Source organism: Gavialis gangeticus, unplaced genomic scaffold (genome assembly GCF_001723915.1).
Source record: "Gavialis gangeticus isolate Ggan-Ray unplaced genomic scaffold, GavGan_comp1, whole genome shotgun sequence".
Classification (NCBI taxonomy): domain Eukaryota; kingdom Metazoa; phylum Chordata; order Crocodylia; family Gavialidae; genus Gavialis; species Gavialis gangeticus.
The window spans coordinates 98,903,351-98,918,319 of record NW_017729024.1 but is presented as its reverse complement, the minus strand read 5'-3'; the positions used below and the strand labels follow the sequence as shown (position 1 = coordinate 98,918,319).

Genomic DNA, 14,969 nt, shown 5'->3' with positions numbered 1-14,969 from the left:
TTACTTGCTATTAGCTATTTTTACTGTGCAGTAAGCATGTGCACTTGTAGACACTCACTTACTGCTCAGTAAACTAGACTACTACACAATTAAGCATCTTGTGTAGATGCGCCCAGTATGTCTTTGCAATAGCCACCTTCTTAGTTACCTGAAGGGTAAATCCAAATGGATGTAATAATCTTCAGTCATTTAAAGTTAATACATTAGCAGTTTCTGGCCCCTCTCAGAGCTACATTACTCCTCCAGCTCACTGAGAAATCCAAGTTATGCAGCAACATACAGATTCATCCAACTTCGCCCTAAGGGTAAGTTTATGACTACCACACACCTGAGGACACAATTTGGCAGATACAGGATAATCTGTTGTCTGCCTTTTTTGCCACAAATCTTTCAAAGACAAGGTTGATTACAGGTAAGCTTTACCATATCTAAATGTGTTTGCATCCTAGAATAAACAACAGGTGCTACTGTAATCATAATATAAAAATAAGAGCCAAACAGTTTCTTATGCCAATGTAGGGGGGAAATTATAAGTTCTTGTTCTCATCTTAGGGCAGTATATCACTTTTCACTTGCAGAGACTGTACCTCAGCCTCACTCTTTCATAGTATGTTCTCACCTTTGCTTAAATATTCTATTTTCTGCTGGACATTTAAATTCTTCCTAGGCAAATGTACGTGTGATTTCTTCTCCATTTCTATAATGTTGAAGCTCTCAGAGTGTGAAACTAAAACATTTCCCACCCCAATGAACTGAAAAAAAAATACTGATCAATAAATTGCTGTGCTAATTGATATTGCCTCTTTGCTGGCTGCATCTCTGCTATGGGTAAAACTATATCAGCAAATATCAAACAGGATCTATGTGTGTGAGAATTATTCTGTAGCAGGGCTTGTGGGAAAAAACTTCCAACTGATTTCTATACATTCTCATAGAGGATGGTGCATTATGCCATGCTGACAGAAAGGAATCAGAGAGAATATCCCCAAGATATTTTTTATGACATTGCATTTTTATACATGTTGCATATTTTATGATATTGCATATCACAGTAGTGCTTTCTGGGTTCAGCAAGGAGCTGTGGCACAAAATCACGAACAGCCCTGACAGAGGGAAGAGCTGAGCCAACATTTGAAAGACTCTCCCCCATCTATTTGAATAATACCTTCTGCCCCACAATAGTATCCAAATATTACATTTATTGTTGGCAATAAACTGAATATCAGAAACATTTCTAACATCAGATTTATTCAGGACCAAGGGAAGCCCCTTGTTTACTGAATGTTCCATGGTGCTTTAATAAAAGAATGTATAAAAACTGCAGGAATATACAACATGCATATGTAAGCAAATAGATACGCCCTGAGCTTGATTTTCCCTTCCAAGGCACTTTATTAAGCTTCAAGCTTCTACAGAGTATGACAAGATCCAAGTTTTTTGAGGCACAGACCATGTATGAAATCATGGCTTGCTAAAGTCAATAGCAAGACTCCAAGGGTGCGTCCAGATGACCGCACATGTACAGTTTCTGGAACTGCAGATCCATCTGCGGTGCCACAAACCGCAAGCACCGCACATGCAGGCATTCACTGTGCTGTTAACTTGCAGTGCAGTGGGTGGGGGGGTTAACACTGGGAGATCCCAGTTTCAGAAAAACCCATGCTAGAAAAAAGCAGGGCAGCGCACGTGGCAGCAGTGTGCATCTCGCAAAACTGGAGCCTGGCCAGTCAAAGCCACGCTACAGCTTCCAGCTAGGCTCTGCATGCCTGGATCACCACCACTGGAGCTCCAGGAGGTCCCCAGGACCCCAGGTAAGGCTACTAGGGCCAACCCAGGTGCTGGCCCCAGCCTCCCCTATCCTACCCAGAGCATTTTTCACTGTGCCAACTCCACATGCAGGGGCATGCACCAGGACAGAAAGCAGTGGCACATACCTGCGCCGCTGCTTTTTTCCCCCCGCAGTAACCTGCTCATGCCCCTGCTCATGGAGGCGCAGCCCAAGTGGCTTCAATAGGATAAGAATTGTACTCCATACCCTTATACATCCTTGTATAGCCCTCAGCACAGGAGGAATTGCCCCTTGTGGGTGACTTCTGAGCACATGTAAATATGAATATAGAAGTAATAATGGAAATAGCCAAGAATAAAAAAAAAAACTTCCTAAAATTAAATTAGAACCTTTAACTCTTGTAACCATATTTGAAAAGTTTTTAATATTAAAATATCACTTTATTATATTATTTTGTATCCCTCTGTATGCATTCCCAGGTGACAGAGCGTAGAGTCTGCGCAGAACCTTAAGGGTCTCAGTTAGCCGTTCCCAATGTTGATGTTGTTCTCTGTTCTTCATTGTGCACCTACCTCAAACACTCACAAACCCACTGAGTTTCTACAGCTGGCTTAACTATACCAAAGCAATTATGCCAGTAATGTTATACTACTGTAATTCCCCAGAGTGAACACATTTACTCCAGGACAGAAGTGTCCACAAGATTTATACTAGTACAACTCTACTGGTAATGTCCCCCATGTAGGCAGCTCTAAGAAGCAAGGTTATGATCAACCACTTAAAAATGAGTAAGATAGTCACTAAATTTTATGTGTTCATTTATATTATTACCTTATGGAAAATTCAGCCTTTAGCAGAGATACTGAAGTACCAAAGTTGAAAAACAGGCTTCTTTCCTTGCAGACAGACACCTCAGAGTTATGCTATTTTCTATCAGTAGATGGCCATGTCGTCTTACAGCTCATTTCACAATTCTGGAATATTAAAAAGGCAAAGGATCTGAGCTGGCCTGATGTGTGTTCTTTCTAGGTTACAAATTACGAGAGGCAGGGGATTTCTTTTATTATGAAACATGCATACCACAGAACTCATCAAATCCTTTTCAAATAAGCTTTATATAAAAATGGGTGTGAGAAGTTAGAAGTCTTCCCTCCACAGTCTCCTACCTCTCTGACTACAGATTGCTGAGTGCACTCCTTTTTATGAAAAGTGGCCATGCTGAGTCACAGCATAAAACAAGACAGTAGAATACTTAAATGTCACAAAGAACTATCTGCTAAACATAGTACCTATATAGCAAAGATAGCCTTCCTGTAAATACTTGACAAATACATTTTATGTTATCCAATGTATATTTGATTTTAAAAATAGTCATAAGTGCCTTACTAGAACATTAAAGTTGCAGTTCAGCGCTCAAAAGGAAAGAAATGACAATAGGGTTCTGGTGGCTAAAAAAAAAGGAAATTTTGACATTTTTGTTCTGGATTGGACCCAAATTGAAACCTTTATAGGGGAAAATCATGAGGGGGATACATGCAAGACAGAACAGCCTAGCTGTCAGAGCTAACTTCTGGAGATGGGGGAACCCAGCATTAAGTTCACATTCAGACCATCTCAGGAATCTCTTTCTCCAACCAAAATTCCATCCTGAACACAAGAAATGTTCCTGATGAAGGTTTTGTCAAAACAGAGATGTTTTTGTGAAAAGTTTGCATTTTAAAACATTGCTTTTTTTCTGATAGAATCCCCAACAGGCTGCTTAGCTCCTAGGTGTTACCACAGTCCTATCATCATCATCAGCAGCAGCAGCAGCAACAGTAAAAATAACAACAATAATAAATTTGATTCCGATTCTTTCCATTCAACTATATGTATTCCAACAGTCTTTAATTACACAGTCACAACGTGCATCTCAAATTACACAATATAATAACATGTAATTTGTTTCCATGAGCTAAATACACACGGGGAGCAGTTTATAGCAGTTCATCAAAGCAGACTAATGTATCTCTTTGTTGGCATAGAATTCATTTCTCCCCTTCATTATACTGGTGTAAATTGAGTGGAATCATTTAACATACCCATAACAAAGGAGAAAACCAGGCCTCAGACTTTCAGGCCTTAGACTTTCAATATGGCCAGTTCTTCTTTCTATATTATGTGTGTGTGTATATGTGTAAATATATATGTGCATGTGTGTGTATATATATATCCCTTTTACTCCCTGAACTGCATCTTATGGAGTTCTTCTTTCTATATGCTATCTATCTATCTACCTTGATAGATAGATAGATACATAGGTAGATAGGTAGATAGATAGATAGCATATCGAAAGAACTTACCATATTGTCTGAGCCCGGTCTGGAATAGCCTGCCATCGGAGGTGGTTCAAGCACCTTCTTTGAATGCCTTCAAGATAAATTTGGATGTTTATCTTGCTGGGATCCTATAACTCCAGCTGACTTCCTGCCACTGGGGCAGGAGGCTGGACTCGATGATCCTCCAAGGTCCCTTCCACCCCTAATGTCTAAGACATATTGAAAGTTGTATATATATTTATGATATTGTTAAGGGGCAAATAATGCACATTTTCTTTTCAACCGCCATAAGATGCAGTTCAGGGACTAAAAGACCTCTTTATGATAACCCTGACATGAGAACTTATGTAACATGTTACCATGTTTTCATATTGCAATATAAATTATATAATAGGGAGTATGTCATAGCTGCAGTAGACCTTAGATTTTGTGCAGAGCATACACAAAAGTAACACAGTTCTACAGAAGGCTGTAGAAAAACAAAAACAAACCCTCTGGTATTTTTCTGTATTATTGGAGAAATAAAGAGTTAATTAGCCATGGTAGTCTGAAGTCAGGCAGAAGGCCTGTCTTGCTTTTTGCCAGAGAAATAGCATGAGTTCTATTTTTCAAGTAAACAAGAGTAGAAAAAGGGGCCATTTTATTCACTGGGAATTCTAAGTTCCATTAAGGATTCTAAATTCTCCCATTTCACAACAAACTGGCAATAGCATGTGTATTTTTCACAATAAGGAGGCATTTGGCACCATACCTTCTTTTTGCGCACACCTTGAGACGCCTAAGAGACCTGAGAGACCTTTCCTGATGGACTTCAGGACCTCTATCAGAGCGGAGTTCCCTCCTGCGCATTTTACAAAGTGCACAATTGCCTTCCATAAACCCTTCATGCATTACAAGATCTGCTGGGACTGAGCTAAGGCCTCCCCTCAAAGGGGGTGAGGGGGTGGGAGGAGATTACATTACAGGAGATGAATACCAGAGTGGTAGCTTACCAGGGACTTTTTACAGACACCTCTAATATGAACCTGATTTTGTAACTGGCACCTAAATTGATACCGTACATACATTAGAAACAGACAGATGCAGAAACCAAGACGTTATGTAGGGGTCTTCCAAAACATCAGCTGAAACTTGCTTGAATTCTTTAGAAAGAATCAAAGCTGTAAATAAAAACAGATCTGAAGAGTTTTCTCAGGTCACAAAGCCCTCATTCACCCGATTTATAGGTATAAATAGTCAACATGTCAATACAGCTAAAATAGCTTCCCATATATGGTAGGAAAACAGAAGGCATGAATTGAAGTCCACATCAAACTTACAATAGCCACCTGTCTTAAAAGAATTAGTTGGACTCACTTTTGTTATAAATTTTGCTTTTCCTTGGCAATATGCAGCTTAGTAGCATTCACCTGAAGTGGGTCAGGAAGTGGCACATCTGTTTTCCCTATTAAGGAAAGGATTCCCCCTGTTTTGGGCCACCACAGGCCTCCCTGGTGGGCCAGCATGTGAGTGACACAATCCTGAATCCCAGCTCTACTGCTAGCGTACTTTTGCAGTACCTTCAGCAGTTTTTTATGGGAGGTTTCACTGTACCACTTGCTAGTGGCATTATGACTAGGAATAGAAAGTGACACATAAACCAGTATAAGTGATCAGAAGCCAGCTCAAGTCTGTAACACAACAGAAGTTCAGTGCACATAAACCACTTTCAAACTGGCTGAATCTGGTTTAAGATAAACCTGGATGGATGTAGTATTAAACTTAACTGATTTAGCTTAAATTGGTTTATTGAAATTCTGTCTCAGATCCCTTCTGGAGTCAAGTTAACTCATAGTCCCCCAGCATCCCAGGATGCTTTGCACCTCCCCTACAAGCCATCTTTGCAGGGTGTGAAGGCTAGTCTTGGCCCAAGCTGTCTGCTTCATCCAAGCAGGGATGTGTGCTCTAGTGCCCCCACACCTCCCGCAGCTTCTGGCCTGGGTCACTGCAGGCATGTAGCTGCATTTCTGGAATTAACAGTGGATGTGTGTGCACTTGCTTATTGGTTCAATCTACACAATTTAGACTAATCTGAGAAGATTGAATAAATTCAGCCTTGGGCTTTTTGGCTGTCTGTGCTTAGCCTATGGCACTTCACTTTTAAAGATTGCTTTAAAAAGTGTCTCTTCCTGCCTCATTTCTACTGTCAGTACAAGAGATGTGGCAAAACAATTCGAAATGTCAGAAATGCCCTAAATAGGTGTCTTCTGCCAAGAAGGAGAAAGGCCACAGTATAGTAAACAGCTTTATTTCTACCCTTTCAATGACATACTACAGCTGTTGTTAAGTCCAAAAGATCCATCAGTCATTGAACTTGTCACCCTGCATTTAACTTATGAGATAAGTATCATTTTACTGTTTGTTATTATAATCCATTGGGTACTAATGAACTGTTGCTTAGTCTCAGCTGTGACAGGTGTAGTCAGCTACTCCAGAAATTGATGTGCTCACACATTCAGCAGCCTTTATACACGTATCAGGCTGTAGGATTTTAATTATGTGCTGGTAACTGAGGCCACTGAGGTTTTTTCTGTGGAACTTCTGTAGGGGATAATTTGGAAGGCATTATTCAATCTAAGCTCTCAAAGGGGAAGCATGCAGATTCTTCTTATCCAAAACTGACATAAGAGCTTTCACAGCTCATGCCCACAGAGAAAAATTATGGTTATGAACTGGACCATATACCTGCACACAAACTGCTTTGTCTCACCAACCAGGAAATTAGCAGAACTATCACTGGGAAATAGTCTGACCTCTCTTTCTGGAAAGCACTCATACCCTTTCATTACCAAGTTATTCCTTCTGGCTTAGTGCCCCTTACAAAATACCACATTTTCCTCTGAGTGTAGCGAGCGATTCACAGTAAATTTCATATTCCCCTCTGCTTATTCCATTTTGAATTGCACATACTGCGTTTTGCACTGCAAACTCATTTGTACCTTCAGATTGTAAATTCAAAGAGCTCATGAGTAAAATTTTCAAAAGTATGTTATGGCTAATATTTTTTAAAGGATTTAAAGCACTAACTTCTATTATGCCTTTAAAGAACTGGACCTGAAGGACTTATAAGCTTACATCCCATTAACTTTCAATAAGCCTAAATTACTTAGACTCTTCTTAACTTTTACCTTCTTTTACCTCATTTTGTTTGACTATTGCACTGTCAACTAGGCTTATGATGTCATATAAATTATCACTTAGTGAAACCACTTTCCAATTCAGTCGCAATGAATTTTTTTAAAATTAATTTTAATTTCTAACTAAAGGAATCACTCTTTGTCTGTTAATAGTTCTGGTAACTTCTTTGCTCTACATGTTTACTGTTTACTTGCCATTTTAAGAAATCACTTTCATTAACATAATGGAGTTAAAGGGAAGTAATAAGTCCAACTGGTATTTAGCAAATACTGTACCTATTTCTTGCCCAGCTCTGATAAATGGCATTTTGTGCCTGAAAGGTTGTCTAATGTTTCTCTCAACTGTAAAGTCTGTCCAGTGAAAGATATTACCTCCCCCACAAATCTGGCTTCTAATGAACATCATATTTTACTTTAAGATGATAGCTACACTCCAGTCGATTAACTTTTGCCTTTTCTCCATGCGTGATGCACCCGTGTGCTTCTACACTTTGTCATTTTCCTAGATTCCTTCCATTCTCTTGACAGAACTACTTGGAAAATCATGTTCCTCCTTCAAAGTTGAGAAAACGCACTTTTCAATTCTCACACAACTTTAAATAATGGTGTTGAGAATTGATTAGTTTCCCAGATATTTATTTGACTAGACACATTAGCATTTATCACATAGAGATGCATATGGTATGAGAATGGGAAGGAGAAGTAGGAAATCCTAAATTCTGTTCCTGATACGGGTATCCTAGGTCATGTCAGGACTTCTCTCAAGCCTTCCTGCTTCAGTTTCCATGTATGTAAGCTGGAAAAACACTTCATTATTAATTAGCATTCAGTGAGGATTGATGTTGCTGTGAAGGTGGTAAGTGCTAACTATTATTATGAACTACCCCAGTTTGATTATTCTTTAGCAACAAGCAACCTTTCCTCAAAAAAGGTCAAAACAGTGTCCAGGATCTGGGAGAAGAAACCATTGATTTACAAAATCCAGTCTAATGTTCTGAGCAGCATCATGCAAAGCTATCTTTTTTTCCTTCTTTATTCTCAGGATGCTGTTTTTGGCACTTTCAATAAACCTTGTAATTTCTGGAATGTACATTTTGTTTTATAATTGTGGCTTTTGGTGGGGAAAGCAGGGCTGATGACTTATCAGCTCTGTGGCTGATTATTTCAGCCAGTTAAACTCTAACATCTGTTTCTGTAATAAAACATCAGCAAGAACAATGTAAATCATTTTTTCATTTCTATTTCTCCAAGTGCTTGAAAAGGCTGCTCACCTGCAGTCATGATGCTGGTCAGAAATAGATTGTAGTACAGTATCTGAACAGATAGCATGCAACAAGACCAATCTCTAAAAGAGTAGAAAGGTTAATGGGGCATGAACTAAACTAGTTCTTTTGGACCTCAAGTATCCCAAGGAGTCAAATTATTTAGTTTAGGTTGTACAAAGGTGTTGCATGCGGTCCAGTGAATCAGGAAAATCCTTTTTAGTTTAACTAACAAGAACTACATTGACTTGTAGAATTATTTTATTTGTGTTCTGTGCTACATCTTTGACCTTTGTTAAAATGTTTCTCTCTCAGACCAGTCTAGATCACTAAATCTTTTGTATGCTAAAGCAAATAAAGTCTGAGAATGGAAGGGTACTAACCACAATCAAAAAGCCGATGGCATTATTACAGTATTAAAACAATCTTAAAAAAAGACATTACACTATCTATACCAAATTTCAGACAAGGTAAAATGCATGAGCTTGTATTCACTATTTGAGCTTGAAGACAAGTGTAATTTAATTTTTTAAAACTAGGCAATTTTACAGTAGTTTCTAGTAATTTGACTATTATAGATTAGATATGCAAACAGTGATGAGGTGCTCAAAGCAAAGTGGTAACTACAATCTTCAGCTAGAGAGGTTTGCATAGAGGCAGTTGTCTCACGATACTGCATCAAATGAATGCTATAGCTATTATACACACTTACATAATATGGAATATTTCAGCGTAGATTTTTAAAAAATCTGAAGAAGGATACTGCTTAATTACTTAGCTGCCTATGCTGCTTCCACTAGTCTCAAAATTGTCATGCAGTTCAATGGGAGTAATTTGGCTCCAAGAACAGAAAACGTACATTTTGCACAGAGCAGTAAATAATTTGAAGACAAAGGCGATGAATAAGGTCCAGTCCTACAAGAGTGTTGGCATGCTATTCCATGACGGATCTTTAAAATGTTCCAGCAAAAGCTGACTTATCTCTCTTCCTTTGAATTGTTTCCTTCAACTCCTTATACTGTTGCTTTGAGCTGGCCAATAGCAGTATTCATTAATTTTAAACTAAAACATCATTATCATCATTCTACAGTACACAAATATGTTGGCATACTTATAAAGTACTATTTCAGTAAAGCGCTTGGTCTTAAGTTGTTTAGATTCTTTCCTTACTTGCTACTTTGCTATTTGATTCCAACTCCAAACCTAAACCAGCCCCCAGTACAACAACTCTCAACATTACTTTAAGCCCCCAATAGCCACTGATTTTTTATTCTTCTCATCTACAGTGCCACCCCCACAATTTTGACCTACTGAACATTTAGCTCCCATTGGTGGCCCTCATTGCTTAGATTGTCTTCTTCACTAAACTGCTACAGGATGCTGACATTATTTCCTCTCTGGAGGCATTATAGGACTCAATAGATACTTAAAACTACCCATTTCTTTTAAGACTGTAGTAGTAATATGTAGTAGACCACTTTGTAGACTGAAGTGACCCTAGCTCACGAAACATGACTAAGTGGACAGTGCAGTGCCATGGGAAGTTAACTAATTAGTCCATCTTTTAAAAAGATATTAATTTTATACTTGGAAGAGATACCCAAAACCATACCTAGAGACTGAATTCCTTTACAGAGGCACTATTGCTTGGAGATGGGATGTTGCATAAATTTCAGAGGGCCTTGATTCTATTTGTGATTGAACCGCTGTGTGACCTCAGGCAAATCACTTCATTTCTATGGCTTCCTCTCTCCCCCACCACCCTACTTTTTCTATGTTGCTATGACTTTGCCACTGTAGCTTATTGATTTTGTAAGTTCTTTGAGGTGGGTCTTTTCTCCTACCACGTGCTTTTACATTCTACTGGGGTCCCAATTTTGATTGGGATGTCTAGGTGTACTACCTTTGTGGTACAGATCAGATTCTATTTATGGACAGACCAGTGTAACATGGATAGCTGCACCATTTCTGTGCACAATCCCAGTAGGGTTCCAATACCCTAGTCTGCAGAAACCATGTCCAAAGCAGAGGACAGTTGTTTTCCCATACCCACCAGTTACTAGGTTAATCCTATGTAATTACATAGGATTAACTGTGAACATTTTTTGGCCATTACAATTCTGTCTCATTGCTGAAATTGTCCAGGTACAACTGTAGCATTTGTGACTTCTTCTGTGTTTATGCAGCACCTAACACACCATGTGAGATAATCAGAAACAGATCATCAAATAAGATTCTTGCCTTCTGAGCATTAGGCTTAAATCACTTCACAGAAAATAGCGTGGAATCATTAGATAGTAGCTATTTTCTACCACTACCAACCTGTTCGGTTTTGTTTTGTTTTTTTAAACAGACAATACAGAGACAAAAGATTCTGTCTTCAATAACCTGTACCATCCATTCCTTCAGTCTTTTTCAGGTCACATATTTTGTTTGCAATCTATCAAAAAGACTTTCAAGCATCCGTAGTGAGACAAAAAAGTGCTATCACTGAAAGCCATATTTCATGTAAAAGACAAGAGAAAAATGACAATGTAATATCACTGGGTAACTGGTAAGAGTCTACAATATGTTAAGAAGAAAAAGCAGTCATATTAAAGTGGGCTAATTAAACATCCATTATATTTCTAAGCCATATAATTTTGATACCCCAACCAAGGTTTACACACAGTATTTATAAAATCTTAAATCACAAAATGTCGTATGTTGTTACACGCAAGATTTCTGCTCCACAAAGGCAAAATTGTTTCTGAGCATACCAAATAAAACACCACTGATGTCAGTGGACTACACAACATGAAACTGAGGACAGCTTGTTGCTGAAAAGCTATTTGTGCACCAATATCTAGTGTGGCAGACTGGAACTGCATGTAAGAGGCCTTGGCTGTATTTCATATTTGAGTTTGCTTTCATCTCTCCTTAAAAAATAAGAGAGGAACAACTTCCAGAGTCTTGTGAACACTGTATACATCAACAACATGGTTTTTTAATCCTTTCATAAATAAGTCAGAAAACATATGTTATCTGGTAATTGCAAAGTTGGCACTAAAAATATGAACAGCTCCCTTTTCATCACTAATGACATGTCACTTCCAAGGAGAACAGCTCTTTAAACAGGGACAAATCAGAGATGCCAAAGTTCAGCTTTTGAGAGTTATTGTATGAATGGTCTGAACAGAGATCTACCTAGAATATATCCAGTTTTGGTGACAGAATATACATATATCTCAGCAAGAGAGCATAATAAGGCACTAACATGTATCTGTTTCGCTCATTCTTGTGAATGACTAATACAGAGAAAACATTTCAATAATGGATTTAAATTGTAATAAGATATAAATGGCCAAAAGGGGTAATAATTTATACTTTCGCTCTGTTCTTTTAAAGCCTAGGTAGGTTATTAACATTTTTACTATATAATACTTTTACTCACATATTTACTATATAATGCTTCGCCGAGTTCCACATTTTAAGTACAGGAAATTCTGCAAAAGAGTGAATGTACTGTGGTGTAATGAATATTGACTTTTCCAGTTAATCAGCTATACTAGAGGACAGAACAAGGCTCTACAGAACATGTCTGTGACCTGATATACTGGCCCATGTGTACTACAGGACTTAGGCACAGAGCGCGTAAGGGAACGATGCCAGCATTAGCTAAGAATCTTCCCTGTTGCTTTGAATAAGACTCTTGGGGGTGAAATCTTAAAGTGGTGCCAGGGATTTGGCATATGATTCCATTGAGGTTAGTGTGATTTATACAGCCAAATCCCTGCACAGCACTCTGAATATTTACTCCTTAGGCTATTTTCATATATTAGTTTGCAGTTACAGTTTGTTATTAATCATGTTACATTAGTCTCTCTGTACCTCTTTTCTCAATCTGTAAAGTGGGAATAACATATTTCCACCTTTCTATATCCCTTGGAATCCTCAAATGAAAAGCAGCATACAGTGAGTGCAAAGTACCATCAATATTGCCTGTGGACTGCTTTAACGGTAATCTGGAGCCACTCATCTTTCTGTGAATGAGTAAAGCACCTTCTAAAAGGGCTAAGGAGGACATTATAAATATTCAAAGCAGTAGGGTAACTAGGGGTAGGCAACTGGGGCACCAGACATAAGAATGGCATCTGCCACTCCTGCTCCTGCCATGGCTGTGGCCAGTCTGACCACCCCCTCCAGCCCCACTGCCAGCCATAATGCAGACCTGGTTGTTATACATCCAGTTCAGATTTTTACAATATTTGTGTTCCTCTCAACTTTTCTGTCAGTCATGGGGAAAAACTCAATAGGCACACCCAAACAAGCAGAAATGTGTGTTTGCTACATACCAGAATGAACTTTCACAGCAAAAATATAAAGGACAGACAATTAGGAGCACATTTTTCACAGTACAACTATTCCCTCTGACCTCACTATTCACGTACTTATAGATTCATAGATTCATAGATTAAGGGTCGGAAGGGACCTAGTAGATCTTCTAGCCCGACCCCCCGCCAGGGCGGGAGAACAACAAAAAACCCCAAAAAGAGAAACGGGACTCAAATGAGTCCAGCCAGGTAGGCATCCAGCCTCTTCTTAAAGACCCCCAGGGTAGGGGCCAGCACCACTTCCCTTGGAAGTTGGTTCCAGCTCCTAGCCGCCCTAACTGTGAAGTAGTTTTTGCGGATGTCCAATCTATACCTCCTCTCCATCAACTTGTGCCCATTACTCCTTGTTATGCCAGCGGGCGCTAGGGGAAACAGCGTCTCCCCCAAACCCTTCTGGTCCCCCCTAGTGAGTTTATAGACGGTCACCAGGTCCCCCCTCAGCCTTCTCTTGTGGAGGCTGAATAGGTTCAGGTCCCGCAGTCTCTCACTGTAGGGTCTGCCCTGTTGTCCCCGGATCATGCGGGTGGCCCTCCTCTGGACCCTCTCCATGTTGTCCACATCCCTCTTGAAATGGGGCGCACAGAACTGGACACAATACTCCAGCTGTGGCCTGACCAGCGTCGCGTAGAGGGGGAGGATCACCTCCTTGGCTCTACTCGAGATGCACCTGTGGATGCACGACAAGGTCCGGTTAGCCCTGCCAACGATGACCTCGCATTGTCGGCCCATGTTCATCTTGGAGTCAATAATGACTCCAAGATCTCTTTCTGCCTCCGTGCTCTCGAGTAAGGAGTTCCCCACTGTGTAAGTGTGCTGCTGGTTCCGACTGCCCAAGTGCAGCACCCTGCACTTGTCCGTGTTAAAACGCATCCTGTTCCTGTTAGCCCACCCTGTTACTTAAGGGAAATCTGCCTAACACCTTTAAAAGGTGAGGTTGCAACCAAAAATGAATAAGCTAGCTGGACACTAAGTACCAAGGAATAAACACTGGTATTGGTTTCATGGCACTTTATAATTTACCCAACTCCTGAATTCTTTCCACACTTGAAAAGTGAGAAAGACCCTCCTCCCTTTTGATAGGCCTGGACCTTTTAGTAATCAGTTTCTTTTCTTATGCTAATTGTGTCTGCTACTCCTGGGCATTTCTTTCACCCCTGCTTCCACATCTGTTTTTTACTATGCTGTGCCTGGTTTGCAATGGTCAGACCTGATGAAGAAGGTCTTGCATTTAAAAGCTTGTCTAACTCCAATCCCAACTACAAGGGTTGGTCCAATAAAAGATATTAACCCCCAAGAATCTTTGCCTCTCATAACTTCTGGACTACCATGGCCACAACATCACTCTTACACTACCTTATTCATTCAGCACACGGCTTTCCTCTAAGTCTGGCAATTTTGGCAGGTATTGTGAGGCAAGGATAATTTAAATCCTTGAACCTGGGGGAGGTGAGGAAAAGAAGGGGAAAGAGAGTTTATACTATCAGCATCAAACTTTTGTCTAGGGCTAGGCCAGGGCTGTCCAACTGGCAGCCCATGGGCCACACATGACCTATAGGGATTGTTGGCACAGCTTCCAAAGCTACGGCACTGGTGCAGCACTGTAACTCAGAGGGTGAACGCTGCCACTACTTGCCCCATAGGCCCTTGCCTGCCACTGAATCCAGGGTCTTTTTGTCACTGCTGACCAAGGCCTAGGAAAAACAGTATTTACTATCCCCTAAAATCTCTGGAATCATGTTAGGATTTCACTTGCAATAATTTTAGTTAAACTAAGCATGAAAATTCAGAGCTAGTGTTGGCCTTAGTGTCCTGGGCACTCCATGCCCAAACTGTTGGATACAATTCACCAAGTTACAGGAGTATTCTCTGAATCCCTGTTCTTTCCTGCAGAAGTGAGTAACCTGGGGATGAATACTCACCTGCAAACAAGCTGAATCTCAGTTCCATTCATACTGAGTTAATGCGGAAAAAAAAAAAAAAATCACCCTCCTCTCTAGGGCTTGCCTTAAGTTTTTTTTTTTTTTTTTAATTTACTTAAAAAAATACCTTTT

At 39.8% G+C, this 14,969-nt stretch overlaps 1 long non-coding RNA gene across 1 annotated transcript in view; it reads right to left on the bottom strand.

The window, feature by feature from the left end:
- Positions 1-9,710: 9,710 nt before the first annotated feature.
- Positions 9,711-14,969, bottom strand: part of LOC109298230 — a 12,048-nt gene continuing 6,789 nt past the window's right edge. The window contains exon 3 of the long non-coding RNA XR_002097543.1: positions 9,711-9,721. This is a non-coding gene — a long non-coding RNA (uncharacterized LOC109298230). The remainder of the gene's footprint in view (positions 9,722-14,969) is intronic.